Source organism: Rhinopithecus roxellana, chromosome 3, assembly GCF_007565055.1.
Source record: "Rhinopithecus roxellana isolate Shanxi Qingling chromosome 3, ASM756505v1, whole genome shotgun sequence".
NCBI lineage: Eukaryota > Metazoa > Chordata > Mammalia > Primates > Cercopithecidae > Rhinopithecus > Rhinopithecus roxellana.
This window is the reverse complement of record NC_044551.1, coordinates 180,479,169-180,500,544: the sequence shown is the minus strand read 5'-3', so window position 1 is coordinate 180,500,544 and position 21,376 is coordinate 180,479,169.

The window sequence follows — 21,376 nt, the reverse complement described above, 5'->3', positions numbered from 1 at the left end:
TCAGCAGATTCCTACACTGTATTATCTTCCCAAAGATATCTTCCCAAACAGATGAATGTCTTACCAAAAAAAGTTCATTATTCTAATAATACAAGGGCAAGCAGCCACCAAGAAAATGGCAGTAATGGTACACTTTACTTACAAATTGTTTGCCCTCATTATGTTGGTGACTATAATTGTTAAAATTGTGGGCACCAACATAATGAGGGCAAACAACTATAAGCTAGTTTGTCTAAAGTTGGCCAAAATGCATTATTAAGAAAATTTGATATGTGTATAATGGTCCACTATTACTAGTAATATGAATTAGCGACCACATTTAGGAGGCAACTTAAAATATTGTTTCATCTTAATCTTACCCTTTGAACTCACCTATGTACTATGTTGTTTTACCATGTGAAAATTAGCCCAGTAGTGTAATACAGAATGTTGTAAGTTAATACTTGCTGCATACATATATTGGGTATAGTATGAACAATTATCTTTTTTTTTTTTTTTCCCCGAGACGGAGCCTCACTCTGTCACCCAGGCTGGAGTTCAGTGGCGCCATCTCAGCTCACTGCAAGCTCCGCCTCCCAGGTTCATGCCATTCTCCTGCCTCAGCCTCCCAAGTAGCTGGGACTACAGGTGCCCGCCACCACCACCACGCCCGGCTTTTTTTTTTTTTTGTATTTTTAATAGAGACAGGGTTTCACCGTGTTAGCCAGGATGGTCTCGGTCTCCTGATCTCATGATCCACCCGCCTTGGCCTCCCAAAGTGCTGGGATTATAGGCGTGAGACACCGCGTCCGGCCCAGCCGCAATTACCAAATTTTTGAGTGGCATAAAGCAGAGATGATAGACTTTCAAGAAGTGAACTAAAATGGAGAGCAGTTGGAAGCTGGTTTTGCTGGCCCTGACATGAGCTGGGATGGTGGCAATTACAAAAGGAGGGGAGGTAGCATTCACAGAAAACATTACAGGATGCCATCCGTGGATGAGATGGTGAAGTCAGAAAGCACAATGATGTTTAAAGCATGAGTGACTGATGTCTAGATATGTGTGCAGTGACATCAAGTCAGGAAGAGGAGCTGAATTTAGGAGCACAATTAAGCTCCTTTTTATGTCTTTGTTTTTTTGTTTGTTTGTTTTTTTGTTTTTTTTTAACAGAGAGATACTAAAAAAATTGTTTCCTCGCTTTTACCGGTGAGTTTCTTGAGTAGAATCTGGCAGTCTAAGTCATTCCTACAAAGTGAAAAGCTAACAGAAGAAATTAATTGGCCTATATTTTCAGTAATGTACTCTACATGAAGAATAGACAGAACAGATGTTTTCTGTTCTAAATTGTGTGCGTTGTCTTTTAGTTTTCATTTGTCATGTGATAGTAAGCATTGTTTCAAGGAGTTTTTAATTTTGAGATACATAATACACTCTTCTGGAGGTTGTCACTTCATGTGAAATTCATGATGCAAGACTCCCACTGTGAACTGTATTCAAGCACTTCCAAGTCAGAATGGATCTATAAGTAATGTCTCCATGTACTTGTATTTTTTATTAATATGTACTTGAATCAATTGTTGCACTATGTATTAGGTAGCTAGAATAGTTTAATGTGTAAACATAAAGCTATAAATGTCTGTTTATGCATTTTATAAGCTATAAGTTTACATATAAACTATAAATTATACTTTACAAAAAACTATACATTTCTGGTCGTTTTATGTACTTTGCATGTTGAGTTTGTAGTTTAATGTGCACACATGGTATTTTCACATATGACTATGAACTCCAGTACAATATTTTAGAGTAAAAGTTTTGTTTCAAACATTTCTGTACAAAATTAAGTGCCTTAAAGGAAATGAAGTGATTGGGCATTATTCTTAGCATGGTGTGGTTAGGGCATTTACATATTGAACATCAATATTTCTTGTCCTGTGTAATTTGCAATCTAAATATTGCATGAATGAGTTATCTCTCATAGGAGAAGTCAATAGGAATGATTGCCATTGATAAGCTTGAGATGACATAATTTAAGCTTGAGATGACATAATTTAAACTCAACAATGATAGACACCAAAGCATATTCATGTACTGATCACATGGGTGTACATATTTTCATACAAAGGAGTCACAGATACATAACAAGTGCTATGCAAGTTTTGTTGGGGAAAGAAAAAAACTATAAGCAGAGAAATAGAGCACATGCATCATGTGAAATATAATTATTCCACCATTTAGTCCAGACATGGATGGTGTATGCATCATGGCCAATGAGCCACTAGTGAGGGGTCCTGTCCATGTGGTGCTTTATGTATTTATAGACTGGGAGTAATGGGAGCCCCCTGGTGAGAGAAGGAGCCTTGTTATACAAAAGAGGAAGTCTCCAGAACCTAGTGGTTGGCATCAGCCTGTTCTTTTGAGATAAGTTAGACCTTCTGAGACAGTTCTTTGCTAAGACCCCAAAAGCAGAAAGTAAATAAGCCTTTAATTTGTGTTTCATCTTCTAGTAATATGTTTTTCTATTCTTAAGGAAAAGATTTATTGATAGTTTAAAAATATAATTATGTTGATACCTTGAATAGACATGTTATAGATGGAAATACTAAACTAGTAATTTCTTGTTTATCCTTCTCTGGTTGAGGTATTTCAAAGTTAAGCAAAGCTTGGAACTAGATATTTTAGTCTCTCATTGGACATTATGAGATGCATGACTTTAGTTCTACTCAAACCACATCCTATTTCCCTATTTAAAACAATGTTTTTCACTTGTTTTCAATATGTGGAATAAATTATATATTTAGAACATGCTAAATATTGAAACCTAATGTGTATAATAGTTAGAGGTAACTTTAAAGAGTAGAAGCAAGGATATGTATTAAAGCATTTAGTAAAGTCATTGTGGCCTGCCCTAACAAAGTGACCGAGAGTCAGGACCCTGCTTCCCTTTGTAGCTTTTCACCTTATTGTACATAGCTGTATAACCCACAGTAATGCAGGTGTGACCCTCTGCAGTTTGGGAGTGACATAAAAATTTGAACTAATGTCAGAAACACTTTTTTGTCAATTTTTCAAAGTCTTACCGGAAATTTCTAAACCTCTAAGACACTCCCTGGCCATGTCTAGTCTGGCTAGCTCAGAAGAAATTCACATGGGAAACTTGCTAACCTATCACATACTTGTAATCTTTTAAGTATTTCCTTGTCTCATTCTTCACACATCAATTCAAACACCATTCCCTTCTCCTTTCTGTGTTAATTAAACTCTGCCATCTATTTATATATATAATTGGTTCAGAACATTCTTCTGATTCTAAATTGTGTACAGACCTACTCAAGTGTGCAATAAATGTGTCATTATTGTTATACATGCTATTATGATTTTGAACTGACTTTTATCAAGCCAGCATTCCCAAGAACAAAACTCGAAGCTCACTCAAATCAAGGTGGCCTTTGGCAAATCAGATGCTAAACCTTTTTTTCTTACATAATCCTCATGGTAATCCTCACATTCCTAGTATATCTATGTTCAAGGGAAGTTGCTTTAAATTACTCAGGAAATTGGGGAATTTGGTATTAGATAATTATTACCTGCTCAGGATGAGAGACATTAAAACTTCTGTTATTACTTGCTCTCCAGTCATACAGTTCACAAAAATTACAACTCCTTGCCCCACTCTGACCACAATGTCTCTTCGTGTTTGAAATCTACCCACTCTGCTTCCAGCTGCTTCTGTTTTCTGTACAAGGGAAAATGGAAAACACCTGGCTGCTCTCTGCTACTGCTCTAGGAGTCATGGGAGATTCTCTGAGGTTATCCAGATGCCCTCTGCCCAGACATGTTATTCAGCCTTTTATATTCTACTGTGTTTCATTGATGTCCACAAATGCAAATCCCAGTATGTATATAGGAAAATGTGAATGATATTTTTTCCTTCTCATGTTATATTTTCCATTTAGAATTTTATAACATACAGATAAGACAACACACTTTTCAGTTGTCTTCTCATGAGCTTTTTTAGCTGTAATCACTAAGTTCTTACAATGTGGTCAACGCACCTGCCTTCCACCATCACCAGTGAGGATAGGGGAGGGTCCCTTGAACACAGTGAGAAGAGCCATTCCCTTATCAGAAAGAATGTTTATTTTTTGTCCAGCATGGCTTGAAACTAAACTAGGAGAGTGTAACCTTATCCTATGAGAAAGAGGCAAACAAAAACTATTAATTGGAAGGACCCACTGGACTGTGAAGCAATGGTCTGGAAAGTTCTAGGAGGAGATAGGCAAAGGCTCATAACAGGTGATGTAGGCTCTGCTGGGGTGTGGACAGCACTGGAAAAAGCATAAATAACACCTGCTGACACACCACACCATCATCACTGGGGGCTGTAGCACAAAGGTAGCACTATCACAGAAACATGGCCAGGCCATGGGCCCACACACAGTTTCAACCTCACATGTCAGTGATAAACCATTGGTAGCCAAGAGATCTGGGTCTCATTCTATGTCAGTAGCGCCCCAAGTCAGTATTTTGGCATGGTTCTGTTGACCCAATCTCACATAATTCTGTAATAGGGATACCTTGCTGAACAGTGGGAGTGATTCATTTGCGAAGCTGCCATCCTGGAACCACAGCCAGTCATGGGTCTTGGATGACCTCATCAGGCTTGTGTCCTGGATTTCTTCAAGATACCTGATGAACAGCACGTGAATGGTGTTAAAAAGATTCCCCAAAGTAGAGAACTAGAGTATAGATCCAATGTTCAGGCACAGCCCTCCCCATCCAGCCTACCTATATGGTACTACTGGCCTCTGCTTGTCCAAGGCATGAGAGGGGGATTTCTGACCAAAAAAGTATTATGCCCAAAGCATAGGGCCTCCCACAACATTGGGACTTAGACACCTCTTACCCTTCAATGAAGAGTATTATACTCTTCCATCCTTTGGAAGCTAGGAAGCTCCATATAAAAGATTTTCAGATACCAAATCTTAGAAAATTCTCAACAAAGTAGCATGTCCCCACTGTAAAGTCCCACTAGTAAACCATGCTTCCTCTGTACATAGAACAATCAACACTGTTAAATATGAACAATCAATGATTCAAAAATAATTGAGAGCCGGGCGCGGTGGCTCACGCCTATAATCCCAGCACTCTGGGAGGCCGAGGCGGGCGGATCACAAGGTCAGGAGATCGAGACCATCCTGGCTAACGCAGTGAAACCCCGTCTCTATAAAAATACAAAAAATTAGCCGGGCGCGGTGACGGGCACCTGTAGTCCCAGCTACTCGGGAGGCTGAGGCAGGAGAATGGCGTGAACCCGGCGGCGGAGCTTGCAGTGAGCCGAGATCGTGCCACTGCACTCCAGCCTGGGCAACAGAGCAAGACTCCGTCTCAAAAAATATAATAAAATAAATAATAATAATAATAATTGAGAGAATCTGTTTGAAAGGACAGCAAAAATAAAAGGAAATTGCAGGAAACAGATAATGTAGAGAAAGCTGAATACTTACAAATCACTATACTATATTCTGTTTACTCAGGAAATACAAGAAATGTTGCATGCGAGTAACAACATTGATTATCTAACAATAAAAATAAATAGCAATAGAAGCATCCCCCCCTTTTTTTTTTTTTAGACGGGAGTGTCTGTCATCCAGGCTGGAGTGCAGTGACGCCATCTTGGCTCACTGCAAGCTCCGCCTCCTGGGTTCGTGCCATTCTCCTGCCTCAGCCTCCCGAGTAGCTGGACTACAGGTGCCTGCCACCACGCCCGGCTAATCTTTTTGTATTTTTAGTAGAGACAGGATTTCACCGTGCCAGCCAGGATGGTCTTGATCTCCTGACCTCGTGATCTGCCCGCCTTGGCCTCCCAAAGTGCTGGGACCACAGGCGTGAGCCACCGCACCCAGCCAGAAGCATACTATTTTCAAATATATCAAAAATATAGGTTTTTTTTTTTGTTTTTTTTTTTTTTTAATTCTGGTGAAATGGAAATGAGAAAAAGAGACACGTGTGGAGTGGAGTTGAGGGACAAGATCTATATTGCTCTTTACAAGCTTTGTAGTATATGCAGATACAGTCATCCCTAGGTGTTCTCAGGGATTGGTTAAGGGGCCATCAAGGGATACTAATCTGATCATGCTTCAGTCCCTTATATAAAATAGCATGGTATTGTCTTATAACCTGTGCACATCCTCCTGTATACTTTAAATCATCTCTAGATTACACATAATAACTAAAACAATGTAAATGTTATGCAAATAGTTGCTATAATGTATTTTTTTAATTTTGTGTATTGTAGTATTTGAGTGCATATATATTTTCTCTGAAAATATACTGAATATATTTTTACTAAATATATATACTGAAATATAAATATATAATTTTATACATTTATATATAATACATTATCAAGTACATAAAATATAAATCATATATAAGTGTATATATATTTATACTGAAAAAATATTTTTTCCTGAATATTTTCAATCCGTGATTGAATCCACAGATGTGGAACCTGCAGATATGTGGAGTTAATTATACTCATAATATAAAATGTAAAGTAGAAGGAAGTAGTGTTTAGAGATCTATACATTGGTAACAGGTTGACTTAGGATTGTATGCTGGCTGTTTCACTTGGGTAGTTAATTAATCTCTCTAAGGCTCCATCTTCTCTGTAAGTGATAATAGCTCATGTTTCATCTGTTTATCTCAAGAATTATACAAGAATGTTAGTACATTGTCAGCCACATAGTAGAGTTCAGTAAGTGCTATTATTATTAGAAGTAGATTAACAGAAGTAGTAGTGATTATAGTAATATTAGGAAATATGATTTAAATCATTTAACATTACCTGTGTGTGAGTTTTGCAAGTTTGCAAATTAAAGTCTAGTAAAAAGTGGAAATATGGTTAATTGCCAATGACATACTTTATGCTTCTTCTTTATTCCTCTTTTCTCTCAAATATATGCAGTTTGGTTAATGGCTCATAATCTTGCCTCTCTCTGCATTTCAACCCTGAGCATTCTTTAAATTGTCACTGCCACATCTCTACTACTCCTTCAGAATTTATAAGTGGGCTGGCATCTTTAGCCCTAGGATGGTGGGGGAGGAAAAAGCCATACCAGTCTGTGTAGGTAACATCACTAATTTTCAACTCATCTGCAACCATGTTCCATACACCTTTTATCCTTGAGCCACATATTTTTTGGCTAGTAGTGATTAATTTAATTTTAAATAAAAGTTTAAGCAAAATCACAATATCATGAGAAGCACTTGAAGTAATGAAATAGTTTCCTTTATTGCAAATTTTATTTTAAACCTCCCAATTATCATCTTCATTGACAATGAAATCAAGCCTTAATGCTGAGTTGCTGTTAATTTTTAATGCTACTTATATTGTTTAATACAGTGTATAAATTGACACTGAGTCTTTTAGTAGAACTAAGCTTTGACATTCTCTGTAACTATCCACTCAAAACTAATATTTTTAATCAATTAACCCCTCTTTACCCCTGACTTCATTATAGACTATATAAAGCAGCATAGAATATTTAACATTTTATAATCTTTTTACATGAAAGTTCACTTTTAGAAAGACAAAATCATTAGAAATATAATAAAGTTTTCTCTCTGGTTTTAAAAAAGAGTTATAGGTATATAGTATTATAACTGGAAATAACTTCTCAGCAAATTTTCTGCATTAGATTTTTTCCTGTTAATCAAGTGATGTTATGTTCATCTAACTGTTCTGCATGAAGCAGAGTATTTGGAATCAGAGTCTATCCTTTTAGGAAAAAAAAATATGACTGGGAAATCATAGCAGTTCACTGAAATCCTCGGGTGAGTTTTTACCATCATGGTGCTTGGGCACTAGCTCTTCTGTGACTTTCACCTTGAATTAAGGATGCATTTCTTAAGGCTTAGCTTATTAAGACTAGCTGGTGTTTTCTCATGGCTGCATAGCTCTCACTGCTTCCTTTGGGAATATATAGGTGCCTGTCTAGTCTGGATTTCAAATACTGATCGAGAATCATAATTAAAGCATAGCTGCAGTTTCATGAATATTCAATCACTTCATAAAAAGGATTAACTTGCTCCATAGATCAATTATATGGAAGTTGATAAACTTCATCAGTAAGTATAATATTTTCAGGAAACAAATTCAGGTATGAGAGATAGGTCATTTAAAAATGTCTTTTGTATAATTCAAATTAATCATTTTGTGTGACAGCAAATTTCATGTGGTCCAATTTCCAGGTTTTCCCAAATGTTTTAGGTTTAAAATCCATCATAGCCTGTTCTCATCTTTCCTGTCCCATTCTTTTTCCTGGGATGGTATCTAAAGTCCAGAGCGGGCAGCATTGGGAGTTTGTTATGACTCGCACAATGATATATCCTGGAAGAAGCCCCCAGTAATACCGTTTTATCCTCCGTGATGTAATTCGCCCATTGCATTGCTGTCTTTTTCTGGTTATGAAATGTTGGTATCTGCTGCCAAGATATCCATATTCCCACTTGGTCATTGGCTCTACTGTACACTTAGTATACTGTAGCATTAAATCTCCTGGTCCTGGCTTAAGATCTGCTTTGAATAAAGGAAGCTTCTGTGTTGTTCACTGCCATCCGGAGAAACCAGTGGCTGCTCACTGCAACATACTGCGTTTACATGTAGGTTCTGAAAGGCTTGGATTCCTTAAATGGCAATTCTGCCCTTTTCTGTCACGTCTTGAGTTTGAGGAGAGCTCTGTGGATTGTGTGCCAGACAAAAAGGCACAATTCTTCTGACTCTTAATTTCTCATATCTATCTGGGAGTTTTGGTCCATACTCCAGCTAAACCTGGATGTCCTGATGAATGCAGAAATTCTGATCAATGTTTAAGCCTTGTATATTCTATTCTAACTCCACTTCCTGTCTAGCTGGTAGGTCTTTATTTGGTTTAGAGGATGACAGTGTCAAGCAGGTTAAGGAAAAATCACCACCACCACCACCACCAAAGTTTGCTAATGTCTCCCTACATCAAGCAGACACACTTTTTTGAAAGTCATGCTTATGACTAATATTCTGGGAATGTGCTAAGCTGTGATTGAGTGTTTTGATTAGAAATTGCTCCATAGACCATCATTAGGTGGAAATTATGATTTGAAAGTCAATGCATTACATTCAAATCATGTCAATATCTGAATATTCCCTTCAATCACAATCTTTAAGGACATCAAATGTCATGACAATTGAAAGTCAGGAAAGTGAGAAGAAAGAAAGTAAGGAAGAAAGAAATGCTGGAGCTTTACACTCATATTATTTAGGCCCCAGTCTCTTCAGGTTCAACGTAACCAACATTCACGCAACCCACAAAGTCCTTCTCCTCCTCTGATCAGTGCTGTCCCCCCACCACCACCTACTGAGGCACACTATGCCCTTAACTCACATTATCTGTCTTCCTCTTTTCAAAGCTTTAGCACAGTGCTTTGCATATAGAAGTTCAAATTTTATGAATGAATTACTGTTGATTTATTTTATTTTTTACATTTAAAATATAGTTTGCAAGTTTTAAAAACAATGAGCTTGCTGGAGTGTTTCAAGTAAAGAACCTGGTCAGAGTTCTTTGGAAAGAAGCACAATGTGTGAAGGGTGGTATGGAGTTGAGGGGCAGGAACAAAAACACAGGTAAGGTTGAGACTAATATGGTTCACAAGTCAGGGTTAAGAGCCAAGGAGCAGGTTCAACTCAAACTTTAAGGTGAGGATTGATAACTCAGAGGGTCTCTGTATCTGTCTAAACCTCTGAGCATGAGAAAAGGCTGGTTGGACTCTGCTGAGACTGTCGCAAGCTGATTAAGAGTATTCCAAGTGCTCATTGTGAGGTCATCCAGTCATGTACACAAATCCTCATTTGCTCCTTATGACTTTGTAAACTTAAGCTACTTTAATTTCCTGAGTTATCTTTCTATATACTAGAATACTGATAGGACTTACATTTTAGGATTAGCAGTAGATCTCTTTAGGTACATTTAAAAAAACACATTTATTCCCTGTCTTTCTCCTAGGTTATTTTGTGGGTTCTTTGGAGATACTGGGGGATGAATTACTAAATCTCTGTTAGCTATGATTTCTCCCTCAGTCTTCTCATCTGATTTTATAGGTCCGATGGATATTTTCTAAAGCTAATGAAATTTAAGCTTAGGGACTCCCAAGGAAGTGCATAAGCCCTTTCCAAAGCCCTGTGACAGGCCATAATAATGTATTTAAACCATGATGTTTTAATTTTTTAAAACTAAGATATTTTTGTACTGTCTTTTCATAATGCCTCTCCCCACAACAAATTCCATTTTGTAAGTCCCAGATCATCTGGACCTGCCCTTGTTCACAGTTCTTTTTTCTGAGGTCATCTCTCTCTTCAAGGCATCCCTTGAGCTCACAATCTTGAACAACTACAGTCTCACATTATTTTAAGAGTTCCACATCTGGTCCGTGCATCTCAAACCTGATCTGACTCTAATCCATCATTTTCCTCAAACTGTAGGGGAAGCACATAATCTTCTTTGGTTATTTTCTTCTCCTCAACCCTACTCAGTTGCATTGAGCCCATGAATCAGATAATTTTATAAGGAGGGGTCTTCCCAATGCTAACACTCACTATACTTTTAAACTCCTCTATAAGTAAGAGAATCAGGACTCATACTCACCATCAATTCTTTCCAAAGAAATTGTACTCATGAATTTCAACTCCTCTGCATACTTCGAACGTTCTGTGTACTCTGGAGGTGGGAATCACCTAACGATCACACAACAAATTATTGGAAACTTCTTTTGCAAATCCTGCCTTTGGCGTGTAGCATATCATATTGGAAAGTGAAAGGTAGTTATGTTCTTAGCACCTGATAAGGAAGGGTTGGCAGTGTCCCCACCCAAATCTTACCTTGAATTGTACTCGGATAATTCCCACGTGTTGTGGGCCTGATGGCAGATAATTGAATCATGGAAACAGTTTCCCCCATACTGTTCTCATGGTAGTGAATAACTCTTATGAGATCTGATGGTTTTATCTGAAAACTTTTGCTTGTTTCTCACTCTGCTGTCTCAGTTTGCTGTCTTATGAGACATGTCTTTGACCTTCTGCCGTGATTGTGAGGCCTCCCCAGCCACGTGGAACTGTAAGTCCATTAAACCTCTTTCTTTTGTAAATTGCCCACTCTCAGGTATATCTTTATTAGCAGCACGAAAATGGAGTAATACAGCACCCCAGATGAACTGAATGAGGACATTACAATTGTAGCAACTGTTTCACATGTATAAAACTTGAGGAATACCTTGAAAATAGAATTCAACAGATGTTAGCTATTACTGTTAGAATCCCTAAAGGAACTGGCCCTGGATATAGTAATGACTCAATACCCCTGAAACAATGTCTGGATCTTTAAAACAAGTCTTTTAGAAAATTGGAAGAAAAAGACAGGAAGACTGGCATGTAGGATATGAATTTTTAAAATATTAAAGCAATGTACTTTTGATTAAAATGAAAATATTGCAAACAGAAACAGTCATATTTCTAATTTGGAATATATACTTCATACTTTTTTTAGATTAAGGAATTTTATATCCCAAATTCCAATCACAAGTTATTTGTAGAATTTTACTTTTTTGTTTTTTTTTCTGGTAAGGATCAGCTTAATTTAATTGCACTTAACTATCATAATTTACATCTTCCCTGTAATAGACAATCAATAAAAATAAAGTGAGAAGAGTGTATAGACACTAAGTTTAATTTTTTATTCTTTCCATTTTAGGTAAAATGTAAAACTATGGTGATTATTTGCAAAAGTAATTGCATAAAATTGACTACATTTAAATTTACAGAAACATGATTTTATAGAGCAAGAGAAATAGAGGCAGCCAGAATATAAAAGTAGGTAGATTAGACTGACTAAGCACTAATAATATTTATTTGAACTCTACCTCATTCTTTAGCACAATATTCTTTGACATAAAACAAAAGATATGGGTGGATTATTTACTTGTTTTACATTTCATATTCTAAGGAGAAAAATATGCAACTAATTACCATGCTCAGAAAAGAAAACTACTCACATGGAAAATGAAATTTGAAAAACAATGCACATATATTTCTGCTCTAGTAGTGCAAGAAGGAACTTACACATCAATCTTTTTAAGATTTGAATTTCAAGTTCTTGAGAGTTTATAGTCCCCCTAAGTTGTCTGTTGTATATGTGAATGTTTTAAATGTTTAAAAAAAACTATAAATTATTTTGACTGTTTAAATTACAGTACACATTCTCTCAGTTTGTATTTTATCTGTATTTGCCTCTCATTTTATAATATTTAAGTAGGAGAGAGATAAGAGAACCAAGTGAAAGAAGTTTGTACTAACGTAAAAATTATAAAAATCAACTTTTGACTCAAGGGTGTGAATTCTTAGAGGAAACAAAAATGATGATCATCAAAGCCATAATAAGAAAAACAAATATCAGTAACTATAATGACTATATTTGGGGTTTTGTCAAACTTTCTTTCCTTAAAGATGCCACAACTCTATGAATTTTGCTTTGTCTGTGTGGTTTGGCTGGAGGAAATCACAGGTTCTAACCCAGAAGAAGGCACGTGACTGGCATAGCACCAATTATACTACTACAACTCCCTGCCTGATGGGATTGTTTCAGGGATGGACACATGTCCCAAGCTGACCGGAATTTCCCATGTCTTCAGAGAAGCTTAAAAAATGTGTTTTTATACTTTGGAAATTTCAACCTGTATAGGCAAAACAATCACAAGCTGCTAGAGAACAATATTCCTACCATGTGGAGAAAATCCCCTTACTGAAACCAACACAGAGGCAAGCAGAACTTGGAGACAGAGAAAGAGAGCTGGAGACGGAGAAGCAGTCTAATCACAGTTTGAGATCTCCATTCAGCAGAGTTTAAAGTTAATTCTACTCTCTGAGTGCTTAATTAATTTAATTTTTTTTAAATTAATTTTTTTTTTTTTTTTTTGCTCAGTTTTGTTTGAGTTGAGTTTCTTTCACTTATATCTAGAAAGGTAGACCTGATTGGGGGATGATGAATTTGGGTCTAGAATTGTGTTAAGTACTTATAGAAATTGTCATGTTGAATTCCCACAATTCTATGAGTTTTTTCAAACTGGGGATATATAAAGAGGCAAAGTGACAACCTCAAGAGATCCATAACTAATCAAAGGTGGAGCAAAGTTAGACAAGGGAAAATACACTTCCAACAATTGGATGAAATGAACAAATTATCAACGCAAATTTTTATATTTCCATTTCTATATTGTTCTGGTGATACTATATTTCCTGTATCTTGACCGTTGTCCTTTTCATGAGCGTCTTCCTTTTTCCATTTTTTTTTTTATACTTTAAATTCTAGGATACATGTGCACAACATGCAGGCTTGTTACACAGGTATACATTTGCCATGTTGGTGTGCTGCACCCGTTAACCTGTCATTTACATTAGGTATCTCTCCTAATGCTATCCCTCCTCCCTCCCCCAGCCCCATCACAGGCCCCAGTGTGTGATGTTCCCCACCCTGTGTCCAAGTGTTCTCATTGTTCAATTCCCACCTATAAGTGAGAACATGTTGTGTTTGGTTTTCTGTCCTTGCGATAGTTTACTCAGAATGATGGTTTCCAGCTTCATGCTTGTGCCTACAAAGGACATGAACTCATCTTTTTTTATGGCTGCATTGTATTCCATGGTGTATATGTGCCGCATTTTCTTAATCCAGTGTATCACTGATGGACAATTCTCTTTTTTTGTTGTGTCTCTGCCAGGCTTTGGTATCAGGATGATGTTGGCCTCATAAAATGATTCCCTCTTTTTCTATTGATTGGGATAGTTTCAGAAGGAATGGTACCAGCTCCTCTTTGTACCTCTTATAGAATTTGGCTGTGAATCCATCTGGTCCTGGACTTTTTTTGGTTGGTAGGCTAGTAATTATTGCCTCAATTTCAGAGCCTGTTATTGGTCTATTCAGGGATTTGACCTCTTTCTGATTTAGTCTTGGGAGGGTGTATGTGTCCAGGAATGTATCCATTTCTTCTAGATTTTCTAGTTTATTTGCATAGAGGTGTTTATAGTATTCTCTGATGGTAGTTTGTATTTCTGTGGGATCAGTGGTGATACCCCTTTATCATTTTTTATTGCATCTATTTGAGTCTTCTCTCTTTTCTTCTTTATTAGTCTTACTAACAGTCTATCAATTTTGTTGATCTTTTCAAAACACCAGCTCCTGGATTCATTCATTTCTTTTTGAAGGGTTTTTTGTGTCTCTGTCTCCTTCAGTTCTGCTCTGATCTTAGTTATTTCTTGCCTTCTGCTAGCTTTTGAATGTGCTTGCTCTTGCTGCTCTAGTTCTTTCCATTGTGATGTTAGGTTGTCAATTTTAGATCTTTCCTGCTTTCTCTTGTGGGCATTTAGTGCTATAAATTTCCCTCTACACACTGCTTTAAATGTGTCCCAGAGATTCTGCTATGTTGTGTCTTTGTTCTCATTGGTTTCAAAGAACATCTTTATTTCTACCTTCATTTCGTTATGTACCCAGTAGTCACTCAGGAGCAGGTTGTTCAGCTTCCATGTAGTTGTGCAGTTTTGAGTGAGTTTCTTAATCCTGAGTTCTAGTTTGATTGCTCTGTGGTCTGAGAGACAGTTTGTTATAATTTCTGTCATTTTACATTTGCTAAGGAGTGCTTTACTTCCAACTATGTGGTCGATTTTGAAATAAGTGTGATGGGGTGCTGAGAAGAATGTATATTCTGTTGATTTTGGGTGGAGAGTTCTGTAGATGCCTATTAGGTCTGCTTGGTGCAGAGCTGAGTTCAATTCCTGGATATCCTTGTTAACTTTCTGTCTCGTTGATCTGTCTAATGTTGACAGTGGCGTATTAAAGTCTCCCATTATTATTGTGTGGGAGTCTAAGTCTCTTTGTAGGTCTCCAAGGACTTGCTTTATGAATCTGGTTGCTCCTATATTGGGTGCATATGTATTTAGGATAGTTAGCTCTTCTTGTTGAATTGATCCCTTTACCATTATGTAATGGCCTTCTTTGTCTCTTTTGATCTTTGTTGGTTTAAAGTCTGTTTTATGAGAGACTAGGATTGCAACCTCTGCTTTTTTGTTGTTGTTTTCCATTTGCTTGGTAGATCTTCCTCCATCCCTTTATTTTAAGCCTATGTGTGTCTCTGCACATGAGATGGGTCTCCAGAATACAGCACACTGATGGGTCTTGACTCTTTATCCAATTTGCCAGTCTGTGTTTTTTAATTGGAGCATTTAGCCCATTTACATTTAAGGTTAATATTGTTATGTGTGAACTTTATCCTGTCATTATGATGTTAGCTGATTATTTTGCCTGTTAGTTGACGCAGTTGCTTCCTAGCATTGATGGTCTTTACAAATAGGCATGTTTTTGCAGTGGCTGGTACCAATTGTTCCTTTCCATGTTTAGTGCTTCCTTCAGGAGCTCTTGTAAGGCAGACTTGGTGGTGGCAAAATCTCTCAGCATTTGTTTGTCTGTAAAGCATTTTATTTCTCCTTCACTTATGAAGCTTAGATTGACTGGATGTGAAATTCTGGTTTGAAAATTCTTTTAAGAATGTTGAATTTTGGCCCCCATTCTCTTCTGGCTTGTAGAGTTTCTGCCGAGAAATCTGCTGTTAGTCTGATGGGCTTCCCTTTGTGGGTAACCCGACTTTCCTCTCTGGCTGCTCTTAACATTTTTTCCTTCATTTCAACTTTGGTGAATTTGACAATTATGTGTCTTGGAGTTGCTCTTCTCGAGGAGTATTTTTGTGGTATTCTCTGTATTTCCTGAATTTGAATGTTGGCCTGTCTTGCTAGGTTGGGGAAGTTCTCCTGGATAATATCCTGCAGAATATTTTCCAACTTGATTCCATTCTCCCCATCACTTTCATGTACACCAATCAGATGTAGATTTGGTCTTTTCACATAGTCCCATATTTCTCGGAGGCTTTGTTCATTTCTTGTTACTCTTTTTTCTCTAAACTTATCTTCCTGCTTCATTTCATTCATGTGATCTTCAATCACTGATACCCTTTGTTCCAGTTGATCGAGTCAGTTACTGAAGCTTGTGCATGCGTCACGTAGTTCTCGTGTCATGGTTTTCAGCTTCATCATGTCATTTAAGGACTTCTCTACCCTGTTTATTCTAGTTAGCCATCGTTTAATCTTTTGACAAGGTTTTTAGCTTCTTTGCGATGGGTTCAGAACATCTTCCTTTGGCTCAGAGAAGTTCATTACTGATCATCTGAAGCCTTCTTCTCTCATCTCATCAAAGTCATTCTCCATCCTGCTTTGTTCCATTGCTGGCGGGGAGCTTTGTTCCTCTGGAGGAGAAGGGGCACTCTCATTTTTACAATTTTCAGCTTTTCTCCTCTGGTTTCTCCCCATCTTTGTGGTTTTATCTACGTTTGGTCTTATGATGGTGACATACAGATGGGGTTTTGGTGTGGATGTCCTTTCTGTTTGTTAGTTTTCCTTCTAACAGTCAGGTCCCTCAGCTGCAGGTCTGTTGGAGTTTGCTAGAGGTCCACTCCAGACCCTGTTTGCCTGGGTATCACCAGCAGAGGCTGCAGAACAGTAAATACCACAGAACAGAAAATATTGCTGTCTGATCCTTCTCCTGGAAGCTTCATCTCAGAGAGGCACCTGGCTGTCTGAGGTGTCAGTTGGCCCCTACTGTGAGGTGTCTCCCAGTTAGGCTACTTGGGAATCAGAGACCCACTTGAGGAGGCAGTCTGACCGTCTCAGATCTCAAACTCTGTGCTGGGAGAAGCACTGTTCTCTTCAAAGCTGTGAGACAGGGACGTTTAAGTCTGCAGAAGTTTCTGCTGCCTTTTGTTCAGCTATGCCCTGCCCCCAGAGGTGGAGTCTACAGAGGCAGGCAGGTCTCCTTGAGCTGAGGTGGGCTCCACCCAGTTTGAGCTTCCAGGGTGCTTTGTTTACCTACTCAAGTCTCAACAATGGTGGACGCCCCTCCCCCAGCATTGCTGCTGCCTTGCAGTTCGATCTCAGACTGCTGTGCTAGCAGTGAGCGAGGCTCCATGAATGTGAGACCCTCCAAGCCAGGCAGGGCATATAATCTCCTGGTGTGCTGTTTGCTAAGGACTTTGGAAAAGCACAGTATTAGGGAGGGAGTGTCCTGATTTTCCAGATACTGTCTGTCATGGCTTCCGTTTGTTAGGAAAGGGAATTCCCTGACCCCTTGTGCTTCCTGGGTGAAGCAATACCCCACCCTGCTCCGTGGGCTGCACCCACTGTCTGACATGACCCAGTGAGGTGAACCCAGTACCTCAGTTGGAAATGCAGAAATCACCCGTCTTCTGCATCACTCACTTTGGGAGTTGCAGAGTGGAGCTATTCCTGTTTGGCCATCTTGGAACCTCTCCCTTTTTCCATTTTTAATTGGTTTCCATTATCTTTACAATAAAATCCCTGGAACATTTTTCCCACTCCTACGTATGTTCAATGTCCTGCCAATTAGTGGTGAGGAAGAAGATCTATAAAAACACTTAAAAATACCTTAGATTTCACTCAAATATTACACATTTAATGCATTGATGTTTTCTCAAAATATTTTTGTGTCAGTGTAATAATTTTATATACATGGAAAAGCAATGTGTTTTCTGCTTTGTGCTGTTCTTTATCCTAGTGATTATAATGTATTTAGTTGATAATGGTTACTTTAAATTTATTTTTTAACTTAATATTTTGGAATAATTTTAGACTTTCAGAAAAGTTTATTTCTAATATACACAGGACCCTAATGTCAACATATTACATTACTGTGAAGCCTTTGTCAAGACTAGGAAGTTAACACTGATACCTACTATTAACTAAACTTCAGACTTTATTCAGGTTTCACAAGTTTTTGTTGTTGTTGTTGTTAACCAATGTTCATTTTGTCTTCCAAAATCCAAGCAAGAGATCACATTGATTTAGTTGTCATGTCTCCTTAGTCTCCTCTAATGCATGATAATTTCTTAGTCCTTTCTTTTCCTTCATGATCTTGAAAATTTTTTTAAAGGATATTGCTTGTTTTCCAGAGTGTCCCTCAGTTTAGGTTAGTTTTATGCTTACTCATGATTAGATTGAGGTTATATATTTTTCAGGAATTAAACAAAAGTTATATGCTCTTCTCAGAGAATCAGATCATGAAGTACATGTCATATCACAGGTAAAATTATCTTGATAACTTGGTTAAAGCAGTGTCCACTGGGTTTTCCTGCACTAAAGTCAACTGTCTTTCCCTTTGTAATAGATAAATATCTTGGGGGAGGTAATTTGAGAACATACAACATTAACTTCTCTTCAAACGTTTTTTCTACTTTCTCAGTTTTGTTTTTACTTTTCTAGGTTGTTTTTCTAAACATATGATAGGATCAGCTTGTTCATATCTATGGAATATCTGTGGGACTTTTATGGAGATTGAATTAAATCCCCACACTTATTTGTGGAAAAGTGACATCTTAATGATGACTCTCCCAATATGTACATCTCTCTATTTATTTAGTTTTTCTCTTGTTTCATGGGTGCTTTGTATTAGTACACAAATGCAGTACATATTTAGATTATACCTCAGTATTTAATTGTTTTTTGGAGCTGTTGTAAATGATATTTTTAAAGTTTTAATTCATTATTGCTAGTTTATGTAATATAATTGATTTTTCCTTTTCTTTTTTTTTCCTTTTTTTTTTTTTTTTTTTTTTTTTTTTTTTGAGACAGAGTCTCATCTGTCACCAAGGATGGAGTTCAGTGGCATGATCTTGGCTCACTGCAACCTCTGCCTGCTGGGTTCAAGCAATTCTGCTGCCTCAACCTCCTGAGTTACACACATCCGCCACCATGCCCAGCTAACTTTTTTTTGTATGTTTTATAGAGACGAGGTTTCACCATGTTGGCCAGGGTAATTTCGAACTCCTGACCTCAAGTGATCCTGCCACCTTGGCCTCTGGATTACAGGTGTGAACCATCGCGCCTGGCCTATAATTGACTTTTCTGTATTGACTTTGTATTCCATACCCTGACTAAAACTCAATTATTAGTTGTAAAGGTTTTTTGGTAAATTCATTGAAATTTCTTTTCTTTCTTTCTTTTCTTTTCTTTTTTTGAGATGGAGTTTTCCCCTTGTTGCCCAGACTGGAGTGCAGTGGCACAATCTCAGCTCACCGCAACCTCCGCCTCCCGTGTTCAAGCGATTCTCCTGCCTCAGCCTCCCAAGTAGCTGCAATTACAGGCATGCGCCACCACATCTGGCTAATTTTGTATTTTTAGTAGAGACGGGGTTTCTCCATGTTGGTCATGCTGGTCTTGAACTCCTGACCTCAGGTGATCCACCTGCCTCAGCCTCCCAAAGTGCTGGGATTACAGGCATGAGCCACCACGCCTGACTGAAATTTTCTATGTAGACATTATCACGATCTGTAAATAGAGATGATTTCAGTTCTTGCTTTCTAACTTGTATGTATTTTATTTTTATTTTTTGTTTTAATTGAACTGCCTAGGACTTCTAGTACATGTTAATAGGGGTGTTGAAGGAAGACTCCCTTACCTTGTTCCTGAACTTAAGGGAAAGCATTCAGTATTTCATCTTAAAGTATCATATTAGCTCTATTTTGTTTTTATTTTTGTTTGTTTTTCCCCTTATATATCCATTACAGGGTTAAGGAATTTGCTTTCTATTTAAAGTTGCTGAGAGTTTATATTAGGAATGGATATTGATATTTTCCATATGCTTTTTCTGCATCTTTTGAGGTAATCATGTGTTTTCTTCTTTTCTATAAAAACATGTTGAATGACATTAATTCCTTTTCACATGTTAAGCCAGCCTTGCATTAGGTGAAGTCCCATTTACTGAAACTGTATTATTATTTTTTATAACATATATACATTAATATGTATATTTTATAAATTACTAAATTTGATTTGTTAATACTTGGTTGAGGAGTTTTGTGCCTATGTTCATTTCTTCTTCTTCTTTTTTTTTTTTCCTTCTGCCTTCCTTGAGGGTAACTTGAGCTTTTTTATTTTTTCTATCATTTCATTTGATTCCATTACTCACTCACTATTTATTCCTCATTTTAACTTTTGTGTGTATGTATGTCTGGTTGTCCTAGTGTTTAAAACAAGAACCTTCCTAAATCCAAGGCTAGCTGCATGAAATTATACTACTTCATGTGCAGTGGAAGAACTTAAAACATATACTCTAATTCCTCCCACTCATTCTTTGTGCTATGAATGTTATACTTTATGTTTACATTTGATCTTAACACATTAATTTGCTAGAATTTTTGCCATATATGATTTTTAGTGTTTTATGTGTAACTAACTTTGTTTTAAACTTTTAATTTTAGAATAGTTTTGACTTTACATAAAAATTGTGATAACAGAATTCCCATAAACCCCAAACCCAGTTACTCCTATTTTTATGCCTTGTATTAATATGGTACATTTTTCACAATTAATGAGCAAATATTTGTACATTATTAAATAAGATTATATATTCACATGAAGAACATGATATATTCAATTTTTACCTGATGTTATTTTCCAATTCAGGATCCCATCTAGGATACCACATTACATTTAACTGTCATATCACCTTAGACATCTCTTATCTGTCACCATTTCTTATACTTACTTTGTTTTTGAAAACCTTTACAATTTTGCAGATATTTTGAAGATAAAACAGTTGTGAAGACAGTCTTGAAGTCATTTTGTACAATGTCAATTAGTATCTGTGTTATGTTTTTCTCATGACTAAACTAAGGTTACGAGTTTTGGGGAGCAAGGTCACAGAGTTAAATTAGCATTTCTCATATCAAACTGCCTCACCTCATATAAAAGTCCATAATATAAACCAAATTATTACTCTCAATATTAACCTTCATCACTAAAATTAGGGAGTGTTTGTCATGTTTTTTCATTGTAAGGTTACTCTTTTTTGCTCCTTTTCAGTATTCTTTGGAAGGAAGTCTCTATATACAATACTTCAGGAGTGAAGAATTATACCCCTCCTTCTTAAGGGGATGTATTTACATATATTATTTGGAAATCTGCATAAGATATTTGTCTATTCTCATTTATTAATTTATTGACCTGTTCATCATTTATTTATATCATTATAGATGCAGGACATTTATTTTATATTTAGTTTATAACCTAATATTACTATATTTTCAACTTAGATTGTTCCAGTATTGCCATTAGAAGCTCTTCCAGTGATTCCCTGTGTCCTTTTGATATATTACCATCATTGTAGATTTTAAGCACTTCCTTATTTTCAGCACTAAAAGGTACTCCTGGCCTATTGTGTATGTCTTACCTCAGTCCTAGAAACACCAGTTTCTA